At 43.6% G+C, this 26365-nt stretch overlaps 1 protein-coding gene and 1 long non-coding RNA gene across 3 annotated transcripts in view; both read right to left on the reverse strand.

Moving 5' to 3' along the window:
- The window catches only part of FRMD4A (FERM domain containing 4A), a 383203-nt gene that overhangs the window by 283419 nt on the left and 73419 nt on the right, over nt 1–26365 (reverse strand). The gene's annotated exons all lie outside the window — the stretch shown is intronic.
- On the reverse strand, nt 2149–3368 carry LOC147653413 (uncharacterized). The gene is made up of 2 exons (XR_015285896.1): nt 3080–3368; nt 2149–2501 (listed from the first exon to the last, which is right to left on the reverse strand). It is a non-coding gene; the product is annotated as an uncharacterized LOC147653413 (long non-coding RNA).

Genomic DNA, 26365 nt, shown 5'->3' on the forward strand with positions numbered 1-26365 from the left:
TCTCCCGATCCAGGGAGTGCAGGCTGAGACCCCCAGCTGCATCCCAAGGATGCTCTGAGTCCCTGGGCAAGTTATCAGCTCCTGCATGGCATCACCATGAGCCACAGCTGAAGTGGGTGTGTGACAGCAAGGTCTGTTCACATCTGCCTTCACCAGTGGGGCCAGGGGACCCCAAGAGGTTCTGCCTGTGTGTAGTTTTGTCTTGGCCCTTCAGAAAGCCTGGCAATTTCCTGTGAGAGCTGGAGCATCACTGGCTGGATGGGTATTGTGCATCACATCATACTCCTCTCAAACTCCAGGCAGCAGGCTGGACTAGAGCTGTGCCAGCTAGCTGGACTGGGCAGATGCTCTGCTTTAGCCTGTGCAGCCACCAGCCTGCCCTCCTTGTGCTGCAGGAGCAGGATGAACACTCCGTGTGCTCCAGACTGCTTGCAACCCCTCCTTCACATTCAGAGAGGTAATTTTACAAGTGTGGGAGCCAAGGAAGTTTATCTTCACTTTAAAATGAGAGCTTTGGTTGCTCTAGCCAGGGGAGCAGTGCCCCAACAGTGCGTGCCATAGTCTGACACCTCGCTCCTCTGCCGGGCTGCGACTCACAGCAATGCTCAAATTACTGCAGACTCGTTCTACAGCCTCTGCTCCTGCGATTTCACATCAAAAGCACTGCAGAAGCAAAAGAAGCATGTGAACACTTGTATTCTCATTCTATTTCTGGAGAGGGGAGCAGCATTTGACTCAGATCCTGGGCAGTTACACCCAGCATATCTCAGGCTCTCCATCTGCAGAAGAAGGGACCAACTTGTCTGGTTTGCACAGGTGCTGCAGAGGTTTATCCTGTCCTGGATTCAATCCATATCCTAGAAGATGGGAATATAATCACCCTTGGCTCCTTAACTAGTCATGGGAGTGAAAAACCTTGCAATCCTCTCATATATTGTCATAATTTAAATGTCTGCTGGACTCTAGGCAGCACACCAAGGCAGATGTCTGCCTAGAGCCTGCTATGTCCTACCTGGCTTCAGCCTAGGAGCTCCATCTCTTCCTGGGCTGTGCTGACTACCTTGACAAACTTCCTTGAACCAGAAGGAGAGAAGAGATTCTCCTGATATTTAGCCAAGTAGACGTAAATAGCTGAATTTAGCTGCCTATCTCTAGAGCTGAATCTTGCACTCTATACCCAGTAGTAGTAGAAAAATGGCCCCAAAAATCCTTATGTTCACTGTCAGAATACTAGCTGAGGGTCCTTGAAACAGCTGAACTCTGTGGTATGTGTTTGAGCCCTCAGTTCACCCTTTGTGGGTGCATCCAGGCTGGGATAAAATTCTGTAAGCTGAACTCTTCCTAACCTTTGGGGTGGGGATGCCAGCACAGAGCCAAGTTGTGCTGCCCGTACCAGCCCTAAAAAAGGCAGGCAATCTGGATTTGGACCCAGTCTGCAGTGCTCTGTGATGCAGAAAGTTGCCATGTCCTGCTGCCTTCGTTCGGCAGCCCTGCCGGGGACAGGGACAGTGGGTGCAGCCTGCCCTGCCCGTGTGCCCTGGCCGAGCTCATTTCATTCATCTAACAAAAGGTAGCATCGCCGTGTTGCCATGGGAACGCCCCGCCAGCTGAATGGCTACAGCATCCTGGGAGGGAGGGGAAAACATCCCAGTCACACACCAGGGCTGTGCTGAAACGTATCTTATATTTAGAACAGGCGGTGCGGGGAATACTAATGAATATTTAACACTCGGAGTGCCTTTCATGCTTGGTTTTTTTTTATTTTTATTTTTATTTTTGTGGCATACTTTCCAAAAGCACATTTGCTTCCAAATTGTTTGAATATTATTGCTACTGTGCTTCTCTCATCACTGCTTCTCCAGGTTTCCTTAGCTTTTTATGAACACAAACTTTTCATGCGTTGCCTAAAAAAGGGAAAGATTTGCTTATGTTGCTGCATGTTCTGCAAGAACCAGTCTCTTTTAGGGCTCCCCCCCACCTTTAAAAATATCTGCTTTCAGCAATTAATTCCCTGTGCTGCAGAAAAGAAATTAATTAAGCAATCAATCAATCAATCAATAGAACTTTCATTCATTCATTCAGGAAAAATATATGCCTGAAAATGTCCTAAAATTCCTTTCTTCTGTCCTTTCCCCCTAAATGTTGAGCAGTGAAAAAAAGGGCTCAAAACCCCAAACAATCAATAATTTTATGTGCTTTATTTTATAACACATTTTTTCAAAAGCAAAGGTGCTGGACATGGTGGTGAGTCCCACCTGCTACTGCCCAGGCTGTGCAGGCAGATTTGGCACCATGAACAAGATGATTTTTTTTTTGAGGATGGCAAAGGGAAGTGAGAACAGCACTGGCTGGGGTGGCACAGGGAAGGAGTGCCCACCCATATGGGTGCAGCTCTGCCAGCATGGGGATCCCATCCCCAGATCTGGCACAGGCTGTGGGCTGTGCTGATTGCTGGATGCATCCTCTCTGGGATGGCACTTCCTCTTCAGTCTCCTCTTTAGCTACAGATGAAGTTATAAACAAGGTTAAAAATTTGTGATGCATCAGATCTCATTCTGAAGCAATCTCCTGGCATGTATAAAGCTTTGTTCTCAGAAAGGTCAGATTCAGAAATGATTTTAAGAGTGAAATGTGCTCCTTTTACTAGCCAGTAGCAAGGCACTGGGCTCTTTTTTGAGCTTAGCAGCCCTGCAAAAGCTGCTGGGATCCCAAAAGCTTATCTGTGTGCTTCCTGCTTGGTTCCATGCCAAGGCACCAAGGAGAGAGGCGCAATTCAGCTGGCAGCTTTGTCGGGGATGCAAGGGGAGGAACACTGCTGTACTGGGTGTGTTGCTTTGGCAGCGCTGAGAAACTGGAGCTGTGTTTATTTGTTGCTGGTTGTAGGGCGTATTTTCAAAATGGAGAAAGGTTTTCCTCTCCAAGATTGCCAATGCAGTCCTTTGAGATCTGCAGTGTGTTCAGAGGGAGAGGGACTTGCCTCTGAGGAGGTTAAGAGGGGACACACCCCTGCTCTTTGCAAGCTGTTCCACTGATGCAGCATTTGCATGAGTAAGTGCTTTCAAAATCATTTGCTACTCACCCTTACACGGCACCAGTTCCAGTAAGGGTTAGAAACACGAGTTATTTTACTGGAGTTCACCTTCAAGGCTCTAATGACCTGCATTCTTCCAGAACAGTTAGGCTTTTTCCACAAAATCAAAAGCAGTATGATGAATATTAAAGTCTCGAGGTATTAGTAAGACTGACCTAGCTGCCTTCCAAATCTGGATGGCAGACATAAAAGAAGTCATATCTGAGGGCCATAGGTCATTTTACAAGTCAGAGGAGACTGGGTTACAGCAAAGCCAGTTCAGCACCCTGCCCTGCTTGGCAGGACCATCAGGGTCTGTCCATCCTCCTCCAGTAACTGAAAGGCATTTATCTCTATGACACATCAATGATCTCAGCCATTGTTATCATGATTCCTGTTAAGCCAGTGTGGCAGTTTAGGAAGCAAAAGCTGCCTCTCTACCACACAAATAAACCACCTCAGCAGAGATGGGGACTGCAGTGTTTGAAGAAGCAGATTCCCAGGATCACGCTCTGGTTTAGTGGCTTGGGCAAGGCTCTGTCTACCTTCTTTTTTCTTGCCTCCATCCTGGCTCACTGGGAGGATCCATAGATGCTTTGAGGATCTACAGATGAAAAATGGGAGTTGTAGAGATGGGACTCAGACTCAAATTGAGAATTGCTGTGCAAAATCTCTGCCCCAGCAGAGAAAATGGCCTCTGGCAGTCCTGGCTCCCAGCAGGTACAACCACAAGGCTGAGTATCCTTCTTAGTCTTCTGACAAAACATGTGCTAGAAATATGAAGGGGCTTCCTTCCCTAAATAGCAGCTGAGTTATATTTTCCTTTTGCTGCTAGGTATATTTGCTGTTCTGGATGTTAACAGTCAAAACACACACAAAGCCTTTCACTAGAGCATTAGGTCTATGTATGCAGTTTCAACAGTCAGATGATTTATTCATCCACTTCAGTAGCCATTCAAACAGGGCACGATGTAGAAAGCAACAAACACTGAGTGTTTGTGTTTGGTTTGCAAGAAGAAATCAACAGAACAGGATAACAGAAGCTGTTTTTCCAATGTAAAGGACTCCAATCCCATCTCTGTCAATATCTCTGTCAAATTAAACACTGTTTCCCAAAGGTACAGCTCTGCTAAAGCACAGCTACTATACTCTCAGTTAGAAACCTGATTATAGCCACCTCATGTCTGTAAAAACACAACCTCTGATGCAAAGTGACTCCCAGCTACTCCACAAATGCTCATAAATGCACTTGATGCTCTCTGGACGCATCTCTGTGTTTGCTGCAAGACAAGACCAGTCCTCACAGGACAGACAAGGCATTAAGGGAATAACAGCCATTTTTCTGAAGTGTAATATTGTTACAAGTGTGAAAATTCTGGGCTGTGGTATTTTGGCCTGGGGAAGAGGAGAAAAGGAGAGAATGAACAGAAGGGCTTGGCATGAGGCAAAAATTGAAGACAGGGGCAAAGGTAAGAAAGGGGTTGATAAAATACAAAAAAATAAATCTATCTATCTATCTATCTATCTATCTATCTATCTATCTATCTATCTATCTATCATCTATCATAAATAATCTGGGGTTGCCCAAAAGGAGTCCTATAAAATATTATTTCATGCAGGGATTCTTTAATCTTTAAAGGTTGGGTTGGTTTTGACACAAATCAGAACCCCAAATGAAAAGAGCCACCACCATCTCTTCTCCAAAGTGTACGTGCAGTTTTGATCCCTCTGAGGGTGAAGGCTGGGGCAGAATTTTGCAGAAGGTATTTCTGCATATAAAACATCCTGTAGGCAGGAGGATCCCCAGATGGCAGAGACTGGGTAGATCCTGCACTCTCCTTATTTGATGGAGTGCTTCACAGGACATAATCAGATGCCAGAGCACAGGACCAAGGGAAACGTGATACCATTTTTCTTTGTGAAAATCCCACATTTTTTCATTTAAATTATTTTTATACTAGTTTGTTCAACCCTGATGAATCCCACTGTCTAGAACCAGAGAACTACTACTCTGAGTTTCAACTCAGAGTCATCACTATCACTTGGATTTACCTTCTGGGGCAGAAGCCAGACATCCCTTCCCTTTCATCTCAGCTGGGGCTCCCATCACTCCCCCGAATAAAAGCTGATGTTTGAAGCATGTTGCCTTATGTTGTAGTGGATATTTTAAGCTATCCCCATGGCTGCTTCAGCAGCTGCCTGTGAGCCCCTCCTTGGGTCACTGTCCTCTGCTCCAAGCCCCCCTGGTGATGCCCTTTGGCCACCCATGGTCACTGCATGTTCTGGCTGTGATTGCTCCTGACCAAGGTTTCACTGACATTGGAAAGGAGAAAAGAGCTAAAGCAAATCAGAGATCCATTCAGCTCATTCAAACTCTTGGTCCTCTCAAACCCATTCACAAAATTCCCAGATTCAATTCCTTGGGGCAGGGGCTAATGGGACATTTATACATCTCCCAGGATGTCAATAAAGATATAAAATAAAGATGCCTGCACAGCATCCCCAGCAAGGCACAGGACAGCTTCTACATATAATGAATATATATCATCAGTTTGTTTTCAGCCTAAACAGCAATCCCCACTTGCATAAAAGCCTCATTTGAATTAATAGCCGATGCTGGATTTCATGGCACTACTAGATGCTGTTAAAATTCAGGGACTCCAGTCTTTCTTTATCTGGAAACAACAAGGAAACTCACCAAGACAGGTCAGAGGTGGGATTAATCTCAGCCAACTTCAAATATCTACAGTGTGACTGGCTCCAGCTTAGCCAGTCCATTATCATTTCTGTATAGTAAGTAGAATGAACTGGCGCTCCTAAGGCTCAGCTTCCTTGACCTGTGCTAGGAAAAGGTGACATGTGCCCTTACTGTCTGAGAAAAATGTAATTTTTTGTGTGTTTCTTGTGCCACAATCCTGCAGAAATAAGGATGACAGCATCTCATTAAGGTTTCTACTCATTATCCTAACACCCTGATTGCCCTTGCAATCTGAAATACCTTGCATGCAATAAGAAAAGCAATCACTGTGATGATGGAGCTGAACTTTTTAAAATAATGGTAGGTGTTCTACAACATGTGTCAAAAACCTGAAATCTGCCCAAAACCTTTTTCTGGAATATTTGCAAAGGTCATTAACTTTTGCAAAGTTCAATAAATTAAACCGTTAATTAACATTACACTGAAGTCTTAGCATCACCTGGATGTAATGACTGCTAGGCACCTAACTTTCCTCCAAATTTCCTGTAAAGTGTTTCCTCACCTGCTTTTTATCTGCTACTGCGTTGGTGATGATATGAGCACTTCTTAGCTCTTCTTCCCTATTTCTCTTACTTTGCTTACTAAAAACAATTTTAAAGGCATTATCATTGTGAAAAGACACAGTTAAAGGTCTGGGGAAGGAGTCAGTTTAGTCAAGGAAAGAAATCCCTGTCATGGGGCTTGTCTGCTACTGATCCAAAGGCAATGATGCTTGTTTTCTATGAGTCCTGACAGGAGTTTGGCAGGTGTAACCCAAAGCATGTAACAGGTGAAAGTCACCCACAGCTTCCAGAGGGATGAAGTTCAGCCTTACGAGTGGAGGATGGAGCTTTGATCACCCCAAAGAGCTGCAGCCAGGGCTGTTACAAACATTGATCTCCAAAGCAGCAGCGCAATCGATGCGGCCGCTGCTGCTGTGCAGATATTGACACTGGGACAGCTAAAAATAAACCCAAGCACATGATGGGGGCTGTGGCACTTGTCCATCAGCAGTGGCCTGACCTGTACCTCAGGGCTCACACTTGTGGGACAAGAGCAGCTCCACATTTCATGCTCTGGACAGACCCACAAACCCTTGCTGAAGCTTTTGGGCAATGGTGAGGGGCACTGGGTGCAGCGTGGTGGCTCACTGCCACTTGGAGCAGGACTTGCTGTGTGTCTCCATGGGAAAAGGGAACCCACCTTGGGGGTGCAAAGGAGGGACCCAGGTCTACTCTGTTCTCTGCCTTGTAATCCCCTGAGGGTTTAGGGCAAGTTATGCCTCAAACCCCTACGCACTCGGGTTTATCACTATGAAAGTGGAGATAATCTGTACCTCAGAGGAACATTGCATGGATAAGCCAATTAACTGTGAAATCACAGATGGAAGATGCAAAGGAAATGCAAAGTATTAGTTTTTCAGATCAACCCTGCCAGGCACAAATACATTTTTAGATCCATTTTTTTCTCCCCCTCACTAAAAGTCACCAGCAAACTTCTCCTTATAGTCCTGTTTAATGTGTTAATGGGGCATCCCCACCACTGCCAGCTACACCTGTGGCTAACTGTGGAAAGGGGGGAGTGAGGCCACCTGTGCTCAGCAGCCTTACCTGGGCAGCCCTTGGCCACTGCTTGGCCCTTGCCTGGCAAATGCTGCATGTCCAAGGGAACAGCAGCCTCTCCTTGTCTGCACCAGAGACATGGACCTAAACCAGTTGGTCTTTGGGGTGTGTTTAGCTGCCAGAGCTGACCACTACTGAGTTGCCACAGTTTCATCTCAAGTAACTTTCTAATTCCTGCAGGACCTGACACAGACTTGGAAATCTATTAAAGGATGTTTTTCTAATTTTAATGCAATTAAAAAACATCCTTAACATCTTATGCTTTGAAAAAATGCACAGAATATATATATTTTTCTCTGAATCAGTGTTCTATAGATAATTAAGTGGTCTTCACTTTAAAAGGTCACTTAGAAGCATCACTGGATTTATTACCCACTGGTGATAACCATCTGGGAGGTAAAACTGTCTTAGCCAAGGAAAGCTCATCCTGTAGCATTGCAGCCTCTAAGCACCAGTGTCAGACGTAGTCTAGGATATCAGGGGATGATTCATCTAGCAGTAGCAAGTGAAGGGGCTCCTGTCCTTCCTCATCCTGTCCAAACCCAAATCCATTCCCCAGTCCCTGGAATTTGTGTGCCCGTTCGTCTGGGAGATGGTGGATTAGAAAAAGAACCCCAGGTAAAAGACAAAAACATGCAAGGTAAGAAAAAGTAAAAGTGAATTAATGATGTTTATATTATCTGCCCTGTGAAGAGCAGTAAGTTACAGCAGAAAGAGCAAACACCCATGAAAAGAGGAAGACTTTGATCTGCTGCTAGAAAGTCTAACACAGGACTCCTGTTTCTCTGTGCAGTGTCATTTTCCACATCTTTGGTGAGAAGTAACTTAATGCATTTTGTTCTTTGTTTGGCTGTGGGGTTTTTTTTTAAATCAGTTTTTCTTATGTAGGCAAAGTCCTTAGGCACACTTGGGCTAGCAAAATAATGCTTTTACCGGTAATCTATTTTGTTAAAAACTTCAGTAGAGTACATTACACAAAGGCCTCTTTTGCCCTGGGCTGCCCAACCCAGGAGGGTTGGGCTGTAGATCAAACCTTTACCAATAAGCCTTTAAAAATGCAGAATAGGCCACTGTATAGATCAGCTGCTTTCTTGAGTTTCACAAAGAAAAGAAAAATGTTTAACAGTCCTTATTGTAGCCTCAGGTATCTAAAGTTTCAGGATCACTACATCTAAAATACAGGGGCCAGATATTGCATTGGCTAGATGTTAAAAAAGCCCACAGTGGCTGTGTGCTGAGCATGTATTTCATAAACACAGTTGCAGTAAGAAAATAGGAAAATATTTCAAAGCGAATAGCATGCAGACTGGCTTTATATCTACTTGTCTGTCTTAGTTTGTTGACCACATTTCCAGATGATGTGAATAGCCCCCTCTGACCCAAATGACATTAACTTAAGACATGATGGTGACATTTCCAGAGTAAATGTACATTCTGTCACTATTTCCTTGTCTTACACGTTTTCTTAAAACAACAGGAGCATGACTGTGGTCCAGAGAAGAGAACATCCTCTTTTTTTTCTGGTGCTACATTTCTCAGAGCTCTGCCTGGGATCTGCTGGACTTAGAGCAGTGTGACAAAGACTTTCTGGCCCCCAGGATAGCACTCCTATAGCTGGGCTGGCTGAGCTGGGTGTGTGGTGACTTCTCACTCACTCTGGTTTAAGTGCAGCCTGTTCTGTTGAGCCATTGGCAACAGCACAGCCCAGAAAAATCTCCAAAAGGGAACTTGCTTTGCATGCTGTAAGTATTGGTGGGAAATGCAAATGTGGGCACCTTTGCAAATCTAATCCTCCATCCTCCCTCCTGAACACATTGCTTCCTGCTTGCTGGCAAAGCCCTCTTCCCTTTGCTCTCTTCCCCAGGGCTTCAAGGAGAAAAATGTCTGGGCCAAGTCTCTGCATGGCCACCACTTTATCATATCTGAAGATTTAGCATGCTTGGCCCTTTCTGGACAGCAGAACCCTTAGTCCTGCCTTTACAGGGGATGGGCTATGAAACAGTTCCTTGAACTGAAAGGTGCAAACTCGAGCAGAAATGACAACACAGCACATATTGAAACCTTTCAGAGGGATCTGTGTCTCCCATTGCTGTTGCTCTGCCTCCAGGATAGCTGCAAGGCTGACACTAATTTTCAGGCATTTCCAGCTTGGTTTTCTAAGCATTTCCTTATGGCATTGAACACTGTTTGGTTTCAGAGCAAAGATTCTTTCACTGAAGCATCCCATCCTCCCGTGGATTTTGCTCCCCCTTTCTCTCCTGTTGTGTTGGTACTTCAGTCATGCCAATAGGTGTTCTCTAAAATCACGGCTGCCTCATGTCATGAGGAGGGTTTCTTTACACAAAAAGGGTTTATGACGGCAGGAAAAAAGTGGCTGATCCACGGTCTAGTGTCTCAAAAGATGTTTGCCAGAGGCCAAATGATCAGTACATACATTAATCCTAATTGTGTATCACCTTCATTTGGAAAGCACCTATGGCCCAGCTCTGCATATTTCAGCTCTTTTCTGTTCCCTTGTCTCCTGTGGATAAATAAGGATTGGCTGCAATTATGTGCTGGAGCAAACTGAAAAAAAATAGCCCATCCCTCTAAAGAAATAAATCATTATTGTGGCAGAACTTCCATTATTTAAAAGCAACACCTTTTTGCCCATCGTTTTTGACAATCACATTAAAAAACAAAACAAAACAAAACAAATTAAAACCTGCATCTTTTCCTCCATACGGGTATTGTTGAGATTGTCACACCTAATAAGAGCACGAAAAGACAGATGAAAGCACTGTGCTCATTTCTGAGCAGCTGGGAACGGCACTGAGAAAAGCACAGCAATTGAGATTAAGAGAGAGTCTTCACAGTGCAAGATAACCCAGCTGCTTGGAAAATCAAATCTATTGAACATACAGATTTCATGCAACAAAACAATGCCTTGCTGATAAAGGAAAATAACAATGCTCATGCAGAGTTCTACAGTCTTCGATTCAGTTTGGAGATAAATGGGCAGTCCTATACTTTTCCTCTTTAGAAAAAGTCAGAGTTAGCTTTCTAATTGTGACTATTCATTGCCTCTTTTTGCCAACTCTGAAAAATCAGCTCGGAGGTTTTCATTTGATAATAACATACCCCACAATTTACTGGAAAGGGCACTTGCATAGGGAACTAGGACATGCAGGTCTCATTCCTCACTTTAAGAAGGCTTTAAGAACCTCCTTCAGCTCTCCTTCTCCTCCTCAGTCTTCCTATGGTGAAGAGACACCAGTGCCTTTGGGAAATGTTTTGACATCTCTAGAAGAAAAGTGTTATATCACTATCCTATCATTTCCTTACTCAGAGCTGATTCATGCTAAGTCAGGAATAGTAGGGCCTACAAAGCTGATCAGAAAATGTTTTTCTCTCTGATGTAAGATGTGTACATCATAAGATTCCACAACTTTCTCTGAAAATTACTATCTGGGCCTAAATGCTTTAGCTTTTTTCAGAAAACTGGGTATATTCTCATGGGAAGTTATGCATAATCTTTAAATCTTTAGCTGAAATCTGCTTTGCCATTGAAAAATCATTTTATGTGTTCAATTTGGATCAGCTGTGGAACAGCAAGCTGCTCTGTTGGGATTTTAAATTTTCATTGCTATCCAAATGTAACATTGTACCTACTGTGAGGTTTTAGTCCAGTAGAAAGTGTTGATTGTTCCCACCCATTCTCCATTCTCCTTTTTTGCACTGTATAATGTGAACACAAAAATACTTTTCCAACACCAAGACCCAGCCCTCCTTCCTAGACTCAAGAAATACATCAAACACTGGACAGGACATTATAAACTCCAGCTCTTTCTTTCCTTCAAAGTACCATATTTTCAGTAACCTTCGAATAACCTCCAAATGTGTACAATATTAATTGAGAAAAGCAATACTTCTGGACTTTTCATTGAATATAAAAGAAATATAATAATCTTAATTCCTCTAAATGAAACCTTTTATTTATATATGAAGAGATGGTTAAAATATTCCCCTGATAGCCTTTTGTTGTATGTTTGGCATTGTAATAACTAACTAGTCATTCCTGCTCTGTTTTTTTGGTTCTGGCCAGTTTTTTTAATCAATGGCACATCACCTTTCACCAAATGCCTCTGGTTTCCTTGAGAGCGTTTTTATAACATTCATCAAAGCCCACAGAAATCAGTGTTGACTAGCTTTCTTTCAAGTCATTATTGTATTGGTGCTGAAGACTTCAGCCAGGCTGGGGGAAGGATACCATATTCCCCAAAATAGGTTGTTTAACTTACAACTAGAGTCCCCTGCAAAAAGCTACCAAAGGTGCCACAGCTGGAGTTCCTCCCTGCTCCTGCTTAGACCAGCAATAATATATATTACAACTTGTAGCCTTGAAATTACCCTCTTGGGGTGAATTCCTAGCACCACAAGTCCTTTCTTGAGAGGATATAATTAACAATGTTTTGATTCTCCCTCCCTTCTTCCAGGCAAATCTGGACTCCAGCCCTTACATCTTTGCCTTGGTATCCTCCAGCCCTCATGAAAACGATGTGAGTTTTGGCCTTAATAACAAGCCATGTAAAAATCTACATAATTGACCCCTTTTCTGAAAATATTTCAAAGCTTTCTCTTTAATCTTTGAATATGTATGTGTGGAAGGGATGCCCTCATTTCAGCAGAACCCTGTTGCATACAGCAGCCATACAGAAAAAACAACCAGGGAGTTGTAAGAAATGGGGTTTTGCCTCCCAGATGCCCTACTTTTCCTTTCTGTGTGATTTTTTGCAAAGGAGCTCAATGTTTTTTGAGCTCTTTTACTTCTGTGCCAGGCATCTGTGGCATTACTGCACATAATGTAATGTAGATATCCATGGGGTATCAGGGTCGTGGGGTCCAGTGTTGAGGTCCATGTGTCCATGGTGATCTTTGAGCCTTGCAGGAAGGGTCCCAAGCGATTTTGTAGCAGCAGCCAGGGCAGAAACCTTTCTCTGCCTGAACAGAGAGGTATCCCAAGCAAGTCTCAGAGGTGAGAGTTGGATCCTTAACCCAAAGAACTGGAATATGCTCATCAAGAAATGGGAAGTGTTAAGGCACTTCTGCCTTAGTTCAAGCAATAATGGCAACGCGATTTTTCCATTGTGTCTCACTTGACTGATTTCAGTGCTACTAACTCCTGAGTTGTGAGCCCAGTTCAAAGTCCACTGAGTCCATGGTAGATCCATTTATCCTGAGGGGACCTGAGGGTGTGTATCTGAAACACTAGGGGAGATGGTATTTGGTTTTTTGAGTTTGGGTTTGGTTTTATTTTTAATTACTTGCAAGCATTATGGCCTCATTGCGAGCTCTTTTTGTTCTGCATCTAAACTTTCTATGTCCCCTTTAGCATTTCAGTATCATTCAGATGGCCACCTCTTTCTGAACCATGAGTTGTTCTTCACTTGCTTACATTGCTCTGTTCTTTGGCCCCCTTCCTCTACCAATCCGTCTAAAATATTTTATTTTTTTTTTTCATTCAATTGCAAAGCCTGTAATTCTTATCTGCCAACAGGACTGAGAAAAAGGATGGTGGAAACAGACCTTGATTTCATATCTATGACTAAAACCTGTCTTACCCAGCTCCAGAGAGGGACTTACACTTTTCCATCCTTTGGATTCAGTTGGTTTTTCCACTTGTTAAGAGAGAGCTCCTCCAAGTCAATATTACTCACGTGTTTATTCAAAATCAATACTGTTTATTACAGCTTCTGCAATTGTGTCTCACTGTCACCTACTTAGCTCACAACCTTCCTGGCAGACTCCCAGCTTGCTGTGAAGTTGCAAGATTGAAGAAAAGTCAGACAGACACAGAGACCTGCTGACATGGGATGTCGCACAGGACAGATTGCCAAGAATTCCTTCATCTGCTTCTCATTCCCTGCACTCAGACACACAGATGAGAGACAGTCATGACCTTTGAAATCTCTCTGTTACTCTCAGTTTCTGCTTTCCCTCCAAAACACAGAAGGCCACAAAGATGATCAGAGGGCTGGAGCACCTTTCCTGTGAACACAGGCTGAGTGAGGGTGTTGTTCAGCCCAGAGATGAGAAGGCTCCAGGGATACCTTAAGAGCACCTTCCAGTACCAAAAGGGACTACAAGATAGCTGGAGAGGAACTTTGGACAAGGGCATGTGGTGACAGGACAAGGATTAATGGCTTTAAATAGAAAAAGGGTAGATTTAGATTGGATATTAGGAGAAAAATCTTTTTGGTGAGGATGATGAGACATACAAACAGGCTGACCAGAGAAGTTTTGGTGTCCCATCCCTGGAAGTGTTCAAGACCAGTTTGAGTGGGGCTTTGAGCAACCTGGTGTAGTGGGAAGTATCCCTGCCCATGGCAGGGGTGTTGGACCAAGGTGATCTTTAAAGTCCCTTCCAACCCAAACTATCCTTTGATTCTATGATTCTAAGTGATAACTCACACCTAGATCAGGTTGCAGCAAGGATCAGCCAGTGCTCAGGCAAAACCATCATCCAAACAGTGTGTAATGTTTTTATACCTTGAAGCTGCCCCTGCTGAAGCAGATGGCAAGCTCCCATTGACTTTAATGAGGCCATAAAGAGCCTGTGGTGTGCATGCAATATGGAACAGCTCCCGCTTCAGCACACGCACCGCCAGTGTCACTCTTCCTTTTGTTTGCTCCAAGGATAAAGAAAGCCTCCACTGACCCCCATGGAATCTCCAGCCTCCTGTGCAGAGAGCTGGAGAAGGATGGAGGCCAAATTCACAGCAACAGCAGTGTCTTTTCTTGCATCCCTGCTATCCCTTAAGCTCCTCCTACCCAACCTTAGAAAGGAGAGGCACAACTCACAGGTGACACAAATCATTCAGGAGAGACAATTCCAGAGCAAGAGGGGCTATGGGAGGATCTCAGGGCACTGAATTAGATAGCATTAAAATGGCAGATGGTATTCAGGGCCTATTAGTGCAAAGACAGTTGTGGGGGAGAAAATAAACTTACCTATATGTATACAATGCTGCTTTTAAAGTGCTGATAGCAGTCAGGACAGAGATGCTGGAGACACTGAGTAGTTTTCTGAAAGCATTGGGTCATACAAAGTGGTGGTGAGAAAGACAAAATGAATGTTAGGAAATCTAAGGGAAAGGGTTGAGAATAAAATACAGACTTCATTATTCCACTGTAGAAAACTCTGTGCACCCTTATTTTGAAGACTCTGTGTTGTTCTGATGGCTTCATCTTGAAAAAATAGAGGAGAGACAGAGATGATCAAAGGTTTAGCAGGACTTCCACAAAACAGAGGAAATGAAATAGAAAATTTTTGGGCTTGGAAGAGAGCTGAAGAGAAGCAAAAGGTTTGTAAAATCACAGTGCAACAAAGAGGAATAGGATAGTACTGCTTTGTTTCTCCTAAAACAGGGGCTACTAGGCATGAAGCAATGCCACTGATCATTTAAAATGAACCTCACACCATACTTTTCTTATGTTATATCATTAAACTGAAACCTATTGCAAAAAGATGCTCTGTAAGTGATTCAAAAGGAAATAGATTAAAAAATTGGACAATTTTAGAGTGGTTAAGTTCTTCTATGGCTGATAAACACAAGGATCCATATGCAACTTGTAGCTTAGGAAGAAAATTTATTCTCTGCTGGATGACCCACATCCTTATTCCTCCCATGGTGGGCCCTGGGCTTTCTGGCTCTGCCCCACAGTTGTGGGGTGCCCCATTCACCTGCAGGTGTTACAGACCCTATCCTTTGAGGGGAGCACAGAGTTGTCTGTGGTGACAAATTAAAGTCTGGCACAGGAAGGCAGCCCTTGTGTCACAGACAGAGCTGCTGTTCCCCTGTATAAGCTGAGGTCTTGGCTCATGGGTGGCCCATGAAATAAATGGTTTGTGTGGTTGTTTCCAGTGAAGACCCAGGCCCCTTGTGCCTGCAGAAGGCAGGAACAAATACATTTATTTGTAACCTTTCAGACTTTGAGACTCATTTTTCCATTGATTATCTTAAAAAACAGGGGCTATTTATACACATTACGGTCTATAACTGTCAGCCCTGTGACAAATCACCCACCCAGTGCCTTGTCAATGATGTGGAAAATAGTGGCCATACAAACAGATCAAATGAAGTGGAAGTTAGAGAGTACAATGGTGTCAGGCCATGGCCTTTGACCTTTAAAGGCCAGAGGTCAAATCTGTCTGCACTGAGGAGTTAAAATGACTTGGGGATTTCACCCTGGTACCCAGGGAGTGATGAACCAGCATCTTTCCTTGGGACAGCTGCAGAGTTGGTAGAGATAAAGCCTGAGGTGCATGTAAACTTTTGCATCATGACTGTGGAAGCTCTAATCAGAGAAGACTCCTGTGGTGTCACCAGAGCACCTGACCAGGAAGAAGGTAAGTACTGCTGAGAAGTTGAATCTCTGGGAGAAGTCACAGAGGTCTAATCAGAGGTTTGTGGAGAAAAGCTGCTCCTGTCTGAGGCATGTTTCAGCCAGGAGATAGTGGGTAGCAGCACTCAGAACAGCAACCAGGAGAGCCTCCTTTGCTGCTTGTTTGGGTTTATGCAGTTCCTGTGGTGCACAGCACAATGAGCATTCTTAGGTCAAGTCACTTCACTGCCTCTTCACCTGTGTTTTTCTACAGAATGAAACACCCTTGTATATTGGGGGAGAAATAGGTTATTTTCAGACTAACAAAAGCAATGGCTTTTCCATCCCTCCTGGGGGGCCATCCTTCTTATTTATTTTATTGACCCACTCTGCTTTTCCCATTTGAGTTACAATTTGACAATTGCCATTAACTGCACCATTTACAGTTTCTCCTGGCTGCTGTTAACACATGAAAGTTAAATAGTGGGACAAGAAATTAATTAAAATCCATTGCATTTTTAAATCCTGGCAGGATTTCTTTTGTGTAAGCCTACCAGGCCTCAGTCATAACATTTTCACCTCTTGCAATAGATAAAAATGTATTTATTTGCATGCTGTGCAGGGCTTGCTGTACAAGAGGTGAGAAGGTAGGAAAGGCAACAGAGACCTCTCCCACCTGTGCTGCTGCCTGGACACTGCTGTTGCTTCCCTGGGACCAAGCTTTGGCTGTGTTCTGCACTGGATGAAGCATCAGGGGTACAAAGGAAATCTGTGTTCCCCAGTTCTGAACCACCCAAGGGATCTTAGAAAACCCCACACTACTGGAGCAGCTGAAGAACAAAAAATGACATTTTTTGGATTCCAGCCTCTGAGGGGGTTAAGCACTTGTCCTTCTGCTTGACAGCAGAACACCTGTTCTGCCACACACGGTGAATAATCAGTGGCACACGATGCAGTGTCAGTGTCAGGGATTAATTCTCCCCAGTCATGTGAGCTCAGGCTCAGCAGCCAGGTACAGCTGCTGCCTCACCTGAGCTGTCAGCACTGCTGATCAGCAGGAAGTTCACAGCCTCTGGTGGTGGCCCAGGGGCACCCAGCAAACTGTTTTTCCAGTGATGGTGGAGCTGATCTTTGCTGCCAGCACAGAGTGGCGTTAAGCCATCTGTCTCTACAGAGGCAGAGGGGCAGAAAGGAGCTCCTCACAGCACACAAGGGCCCCACAGTTCATCAGGGGGAGGGACCTACCTTTATATGGGACCCTGACCAACCTTCCAGATCCTTGCCTGTGCCCCACAATTGCAGTGGGACAGAGGGACAAGTCCACAAAGTTTCTCTTCCCCTAACTCCATCCAAGAGAAAGAGACTGTCATCACCTGGATTTGAAAAACCCCAAAGCTTAATATGCTCAGAAAAGACTTCAAACATCCAAGACACAGCTTTCCCAAGTCCAGCCTGAAGGTGTGAGCTAGGCTTACCTGACTTAAAATAGCCATTAATAGAAGGATTTTTCTCATCTGAACTCAAAATCAGATGTCTAATTTTAAGTCTGCCACCTCACACTATGTTTTCTTCTAGCCACAGGTGTCCAGAGGCCATTTACCTGATTTTAGATGCCAATTTTGGGATGACATGAACCACCTGCTGGAGACACCTACTACTTTTCATCAACTATAGGGAGACAGGAGGGTGAATACCCCAGAATTAGATGTCTAATTTTAGAGTGTCCTGAATTAGGTCAGGAAGATCACCTCCTGCCCTTACTGGCAGGGCTGAACTCCTTGGGCCAATGCTGAAGGGACATGAGCAGAAACAAAGTGGGTGCTATCTGGATGAAGGGAAGGACAAGAGTGCCCTGAGTGAGGTGAAGGAGAATCAAACCTAAATAAATCATGGTGATGGAGTCAGACTATATAATCAAATTTAATATATATGATATATAATCAAATGGGGTCCTCTAGTCCAAGGCTCCTTCCAATAAATGCAACCACAAGATGACAGAGCACCAAGAGTGGATGATGAAGAAGAGAAGCCACTAGGGATAATCTAAGTGCAAGGTCATGGTCTTTTATTTCTTTCCATTTCTTCTCTTGCTAAGCTGTCCTTACCAGCTTTGCACCTATGTTGCCATCCTTGAGTTTTGTAAATAAATGTAATGTAAATCTATTTGCAGGTTTAACAAATAGTGTTACAGGCATTTTGGGGAAAATGGGTAAAAATAAAGGAATTAATTACTTTGAGGTAGCATAATGGTATTCAAGGTTAGGATTAAGGCATTATTAGCCTTGTCTTGAGTATATTGTGCCTTGTTTATAAAATAGAATACATATTTCAACCTCAGCACTTTGGTGACCAGCAGTGGCAGGTGTGTGAAGAGCAGTGATCACTGTCAGCCTGGGAATCTCTCCAGAGAGGCAGGAGAATCGGGAACAAGCCTTAACACCCCCGTCTCAAAAAGGGCTTGGCCACAGCCATGGCCAGTATCATGAGCCAGAGTGAAGTGGGGCTCACAGGACTGCATTAATCTACTCTTTCCCAATCAATTGCTTCAGTGAGATTATCACAAACATGATGGATTGGATCACTTAATCCAGTTAGACGGGAGCTCAGGCGGATGGGTAAATAAGGGGAGCCAGGAGCTGTGTGGCCTCTACTGACCCGGAGCAGCAGCCGGTCACGCTCTCACCGCCCTTCTTGACCCGCTTCTTGGGACTGACAGTGCTAACCAAACACAGGCAGGCAGCACAAGGGGTGTGCAACTGCAGGCAAAGCATTTGCCATCAGAAGGGAAGAGGCTGGAAGTGGCACCAGTGGCTAGTTCTTCTTACCTTGTGCAACCTTAAGAACGAACAAAAGGTTTCTCACAAAAAAAAAAACAACCCAACAACAACAAAGAGGAAAAAAGATAAAGCTTGACACTGCATTCAGCTGTTCCTGTGAGGTTTCCAGTGTTTTGAATGCTGGGTAAATGGCACATAAGGCTGGAAATGGCACCACTGGATTTTGGAGGGGGATGCAGCACAGCTGAGCTATGTTTAATGAGGGTGCTCTGGCAGCACTAGATCTGCACAGCTGCCAGTCTCTTGTCAACAAAATGCAGCCATTCCTGCCTTGTGTTATTTTATATTAACCAGCACAGTTGCTTAAAATTTAACACCTGAATTAGAAAGATTTTGATCACTAATGACTGCATGCAATGCTACACTCAGCATGAGCCATCAGACAGGCATCTTCATTTTGTGTACGCAAATCCAGCAGCTGGAAAAGGCAGCATTTGGGTTTGCTTTTTAAAAATCTGAAATAATTCCACTCCTTACCCTTGATAACACCAACAAAAAGTCTGCTAAATATCCACCCCTTTTTTAAGAAAGAAAAAAAAAAAAAGGATGCTCACAGTGAGATGAAAGCATGAGTGTGTTAACATAATATATGTGATTCATTATTGGCTGATCAATGATTAGATGTGGCATTCAACTCTAACCTCTTGCAAAGTTTTATTAGATGGGAGAATTAGTACCTGGACTGGCAAACAGGGGAGGGCTGAGATCTAGAATCCTGTATATTTATACTGACTAAGCAGACATCAAAGGATTCTCATGCAGGTTGTGGGTAAGGATTTTGTTTTGGGAGGGTGAGAACAAATCTTCCTTCAAAAGCTCAAAAACACAGAGAAAAATTATGCATTTTGCTGACATCAAGCATTGAACTGTCGCTATCAGAAAATGCAACCAGAGTCAAAAAAGGGTAAGAAATAGCAGAAATGAGTAGCAGAAGTCCATTCTCCTTGAATAATCACCACATACACGGGCATGTTAATACATAAACACACATTGAAATATATTTAGCTTACAGATGTTTTCAAAACTTTTAAAATAAATAACAGGTTTTTATAGTCTGGCAAACCCTGTATTTTGAGGTAATTAAGGCTGATTGCTTTCAGAGCAGCCTGTTAATAGGTTTTCCTTATTTACCAAGGGTCATTTAACATTTGCAGTGTACAGAACATTCCTCCAAATCATCAAGCCACTTTCCAGTAGCAAGCCTGATTAAATACATGACACAGTGGCTCTCACACTGGATCTCTCTGTGGCTCTCAGTGTTCTATTTGCCCAGCAGTTTCCATCCCAAACACAGAAGAAGCACCTTATTACTGGCTCCTAGCCTTAAAGCTGCCCACATGGGGATTTTTCCCTTCTGAGGTCTTCAAAACTTGCTCAAGGCTGTTGTCTTACCTCTGTATAGAAATACTGTAATTGCAGAGTCTTTGGGGAATATGAGGAAAAAACTTAGAGTCACTTTCAATGGCATGAAACAAAACTTGGCATCTCCCCGGGGACCCCTCTCTCTAAATTTCACCTGCAAGCCATCTCAGAGGAGCAATACCATCCCTTCAGGATCTGAAGGAGAAGCCATAACCAACCACTGGGTCCCTCTGATCACACCCAAGGTTCATGGACCTCTCAGAGTATCCTTGGAAGATTTGCAAGAGCAAATTGCTGACCAGTGGCAGAGCAGAGGTTGATCTGAACTTGAAGAATTGCAAAATGTCCTGGTCTCTAGAGAGGAGAGGGGCAGAGCTGTGCTCAGATCCACTGGAGTGATGTGATCAGAGAGGGCTGCACCGTGGAGCTCCCCAAGAGCAGCCAGCCTGGAGGAAATAGGAAGCAGCTGTTTTGTGCAATTATTTCTTCACAATGTCTGTATTGTAGGAGAGGGCATGAAGATGTGTGTTTCTATGAAGAACCTCTCTTGTGAGTAGGTAATCAGCACTAATTAAAAACTCCAGACAGCTTCTTGGGGGGGGGGGAAATCCAAATCATACAGTGACAGAAATATGAGTGAGACAATTTTCTTCCTCTCCCACAACCACAGCTTGTCTCTGACAATCTGGCAATCCTGGCTGAGAAGTCAAGCATGACCTTCAGAGGGTTTTGTCTGAAAACCACACAGAATTCTGGCTGTTTTCTGGAATCAGCTCTCATCTTTATTACGTTAATTTACCAGATCTGCTCTGCTCTATATTTTGATTGCATTTGTCAAGTGGAGAGCAAAAGTGTCAGAGGAAAACTAGGAAAAAAACACAGATAATGCCTGACTCTCAGGGAGGGCAGTAGATGAGTAGAAGATACAGAATGAGACTAAACTAAACTGATTTCATGTTATTTGGGAACTGCCAGCTTCCATCCATTTGTACTGCAAATCTTACAGCATTTGATTTTTTTTTCCAAACACCCCAGAGAATATAAAGCTCAGTTTTACAGACATAAGTGCCTTGCTGTTGCAAAGAAGACAATGAAAACAAGCAAAAATACAAACCCCAAGCAAATGGAATGTGGCAAACAAACGGAACAAACCCCCACCCAACTCATTTCCTACCTACAAAGATCTTCTCTTATAATGTATATGTGGAATAGACAGCTTGAAATATATGACAGCACAATTAAAATGGTAACTTGGCTCTCTGTGGAAAGATGGCATTTATGGCAAACTTAACTTTTTCAGCATTTTTGCATATATGTTTAAGAAAGTTTGAGAATATTTATTTAGTTTGGTTAAAATACCAAAGTCTGAAAGCCAAACCAACTGATGAAAGATACTCAGCTTTACAGTATGCAAAAACTAACCCAAAGAAACATAATCATGTTTTATGTAAAAGCACACACACACATACTCTCAGATGAATAATATGAGCTGAGTGAAAATCACTTACTCTTGCTACAACACACTGAACTCAAGGACTTGGTGACGCAGTTGCCAATCCCTCGTTCTCAAGGACCATCTGCTCTTGAATCTCATCTCAAATGCTTGCAGACACATTTTTAGCATTTTGGAACATGTACATTTACTGGTGCTTCCCTTACACACCTCTTGGAAACCCACAGTCCCAGAATAGCCGTATTTCTCTCTTAAAGGACAGGTAGAAATATAAGTGTCATCAAGTTTCAGAGTAAAAATCCCCCTGAGTTAAAGGGGTCAAACTGCCTCTTCCATGATACTGCCTCTCTCTTAGATGTGGGAATACGTGAGATCAAATCTCATCCAGGTTTCTTCATAAGGAGGCAGGCATGGCATCTTTTAAAGAAAGATAATTCTTAGAGAACTGATGAGGTCACTAAAGAAATACTGACACAGTGCATTAACGAGGGCCAGTCTGATCTGACCTCTGCCTGAGCCATTGAATATTGTGGGATTGCTTTTAATATCGACTATTCTTCAGGGAGCAGGAGGTCACGAGCTACATGTTTCATACGGTGTGTGAGTGGTTTGTGGATGACTGATGCCTGCTGATCTTTGGGGCTGCATGGATCACTTGCAGTGAGAGGCACCACGTGTGATTAAAAATAACTCTGGGCTCACTCAGGATTGCTGTGGGGCAAAAGGTTATTAAACCTAACTGAGTTCATAAGGAGATGATCCAGAGGCATTCACCAGATCTGTTAAGGCAACTGAGATTGTGGAGTAGGGTCTAACATCATAAGGGGCATCTTAAAATTGGTCAGATTACATCTGTGAGAATGCATCCACCTTGGATGCAGCAAAGCAGCCATGCAATAATCAGCCTTCTCTTTTTATTTCAGGAAAACCACTGCACAGCTCTGATCTGGAAAATCACTCCCAAACTCAGAATGTTCATTTCATATGACTCTTAGTTTGTCCCAGTGCATCTGGTAGGGTTCATCTTGCAAACTCTGTCCTTAACAATCTTCAATGTCCATAACTTTAAGATTCATACTCCTGTAAAACCCTGACAAATGCCCATTCATTTACAGTATGATCAGGGGAAAAAACGTATTTGCAAACCAGATTACAGGAAACCTGCTTCCACCAGCTGGTAAATTTTACTCAGGAATGCAAAAAGCCTAAGAAGTCTTTTGAGATCACACCACTTGAAGGACCACAATGGCTACTAAAAACTGTATGGTAGTGCTAAGACCTGTGTGACATCTGGAATGGACGTAGAGAGATGTTCATCCAATACCACAGAGCTGAAACTTCACAGCAGCCTCAAAGTGTTTCCAACAAACCAAGTCATCCACAGTGACCTTGGTCTTTATCAGTTCATGTCTTATACCCCTTGGCTGTCTGCATGGCCAATGCCACAGCCAGACAGAGGAAGAAGCTCATAGGCTTTATCAATTGGGACAGCTGACCAAGGTTGTTTCTCCTACGTTTGTTTTGACTCCCTGTTCATTTCTAGCCCTTATTGGGGCTTTTTCTAAGTCCCTGAATGACCTTATTCTCAGAGAGATTTGTGGGACAAGCCTTGTTGATTAGTGATGCTCTGCTTTATCAACTCTCATCTGTGAGGCCATGAACCACCCAACTCATGACAGATCCAGAGGAGGAGGCTGCAGCCTCCCCAGCCAGCCCCAGGACCAGCAGCACAGGCATTGCCAAATGAAAGGAGCACAACCTTTGCAGCTCAGCCAGACAGCACAAACGTGGAGCCAGCCCTCTCTGCCCAGACCAACCACTGCACCTTGCCAACAAGGAGTGTGTGTAAAGTCATGTGTTATTTGACATGGGGAATGTTCTTTTATGGACTGAACCTTCTGGTTTGTCTCAGTGTGTGGTTCACCTCACAAAGTGGTCTTGAAGCACATGACCTAGGCTCCTTCCAGGTAAATCCCAACTGAAATATGAGTCCTGCAGGAACACAGCGCTAATGTGCTCCAAACAATGACGGACCAGACAGTTTATGGGATGTGGTTAAAGCTTGCCTGGAGTAAATCCCTGGAAATTGGTGCAAAAGATAAGTCCTTGGCACAAACTGTTTCACTTCACAGCCTTGCTGCTGTTGGGTCACACTGCTGTCTAAGGAAACATGGCCAAAGGCTTCAAACACTGTGACTCTACCATAAAACTCATTTATTGGATGATAGGGTAAGATTAGGAAATGGTCTGATTACAAGACAATTTTCCCCTTGTACAAGAAGAGGATCCCACCTCTTTCAAGTCAAAACACAGATGCAATAATATAAGTAAAGCCTCTGTACTAACTCAGCCTAAGTGGCACATGAGAGATGCTTATGAGCTTAGCAAGACAGGGACCCCTGAGTCATATGCTGGCAAATGCTAAACCATTTGTTACTGCATCTTCTCTGCTCTTTTTTATCTCACTTATCATAGAAGTAGTGAACAATTGTCACCACCTTTTTTTGTTTGTTTCTTTGTTTTTGGATTTTTTTTCTTTGTAAAGCATTTGAAGTTGCCAAGGTCTTTTTTCAAAAGGTTTCAGAGGTCACATTAGACAATCAGGTCTGGTTGAAGTGCTCTTGAGTGATGAACATGATAGAAAATGCTGGTTTCAGTAAGTGAAGAAGAATGGGCTGGTGAATAAGGTTTGGGGTAAAATATGTGATAGACAAAATTTATTATGGAGCTGGGAGCTCTCCTGCTTCTGACACAGCTGAGACAGCTCCATACAGTCTGTTAGGAAACAGGGTAGGATAAACAGAACATGGCCTATATACAGCTTATAGCAGGTATTTTCTTTGGTGAAACACACAGCAGGATGGAACTCCCTGTATTTTAAACATATAATCTCTGCCCTTCAGTTTTGTGCCTCATCTTTTTTTAAAACTGGAAAGCATGGAATTAAAGTTTCCAACCTTTGTTCTTGAGGAATAAGCTTTCAAATGTGGAATTCCAAAATGCAGATGAAAAATACAAAATTTTAACACAACAAAACACAACCTTTCTGTTAACATGGTTTTTAAGCCAGTATCATTAGGGAAGGAAAATTACTCATGATTTTTACTGTATGGATCTGTCACTCCATTATAACACAGAATTTAAATGAGCCTTTTCTCATATGATGCTTCATCTGTCTGTGAGTTGAAATGCAGTTAACATACATGTGGTGTTGGATTCTGTATGGCACTTGGTAAAAGCTCAGCTTGAATGCAATTGAGACCTGCAGAAAAATAAGAAAGGGGAAATTCAGGAGGAAGAATTCAATTTCACTTTGTCTGTGGTTCAGATCTGACCTGAGGTGTCAAACAGACTGTGTAACAGAATCCACAACAATTCAGCAGACTCTCTGTAGACAAAAAGGGTCCACAGTGGAGGGAGATTGAAAAATTAATTCAATCTGCCTGTAAGAGGAGGCAAATGTCACGGAGTTAGGAAAAACAGAGAAGGGGTCATTACTGAGAACTTGCTGTACACAGTCTGACCTGTGCACATCAGGACAAGAAAGACAGAGATATATCAAGATCTTTCCTTCTCTCTGAGTAAGAACATGTTTTATAAACAAATGCACAGCACCTTGCATATAGTGTTTAATTTAGATCCTGTCAGTTTTCTTATCACAAACCCCTGCTTTCTTGTGGCTTTTAATGACGTCTTTTGTACACTGCTTGGACGCCCTCTCCCAGGCTGAGCAGCTGCAGCAGGTTGGCTGACTCCTGCCCCCAAGAATTGGGAAACTTCTGTACCTCTGTGGGGAGAGCATAATCCACGTGGGATTTCAGAGTGTCTTCTAGCAGTGCAGAGAATGACAGAAGAAGAAACAGAATCACAGAATAGAATTGGGTTAGAAGGCACCTATGATTTTTAAAAATCAACCCCCCTGCCATGGGCAAGAAACCTTCCACTGTCCCAGGTTGCTCAAAGCCCTGTCCAAGCTGGCATGAACACTTCCAGGAATGGGGCATCCACAGTTACTCTGGGCAACCTGTGCCAGGGCCTCAACACTCTCACAATAATGAATTTCTTGCTAGGATCTAATCTAAACCTGCCCTTTGTCAGTTTAAAGCCATTCTCTCCTCTTTCCGTTTAAAACCATTCCCCCTTGTCCTGTCACTTCATGCCCTTGCCAAAAGCCCCTCTCCATCTCCCTTGTAGATCCTCTTCAGCTCCTGGAATGTGCTCCAAGGTCTCCTAAACGCCTTCTCCAGGCATCCTCAGCCCATCTCTGGACATCTGTATGCCCAGGAGTGCTGTGTCCATGTCCAAACCAGAGCCCAAGCCAGGGACCCCAAAGAACTAACTACCCAGCAAAAAATCAAACATCAAATGCAAGGGTGAGTGGCTGAACTGGCTCCACCACCAGCCCACCTCAGGCACCCAATTGCAGCAGCCTGCACCTCCCTCTGGAGACATCCAAAGGCAGCTTCCTCTCTTTGCCAGCCAGTGGCACAGGTATTCTCAGTCCCACCTCCCAGGACTGAGTTGCTAGGCACTTAAATTATAGATACAAATTGTGACTTTAAATTAGGCAGGCTCAATCCCACACCTGGTACTTATATATTATGAAACAGCCTTTCATTATATGACCATGTATTTTCTTTTTATTCTCCCTGGATTGTTGCTTCACCTGGGATGCAGGATGGCAAATTGCTGGCAAGTGGCTGAGTAACTTAGAGGGGTGATGCCCACAGACTTGCTGAGTCTGGGGAGTGTGCAAAAAACATGGCAAAAAGGTACAGGAAGAAAAAGAAGTGGGCTTAGGCTTAACACAAATGCAGACAGTTAAACAGAGAGCTGAAGAAGGGCTCCTGCCTTATACAAGCTAAAAATTGGGATGCCAAGATGGAAAGACAAGTCCCTGGAAAGTTCTGCTGTCTGGTA

The sequence above is a fragment of the Cyanistes caeruleus genome, chromosome 4, assembly GCF_971803275.1.
Source record: "Cyanistes caeruleus chromosome 4, bCyaCae1.hap1.1, whole genome shotgun sequence".
NCBI lineage: Eukaryota > Metazoa > Chordata > Aves > Passeriformes > Paridae > Cyanistes > Cyanistes caeruleus.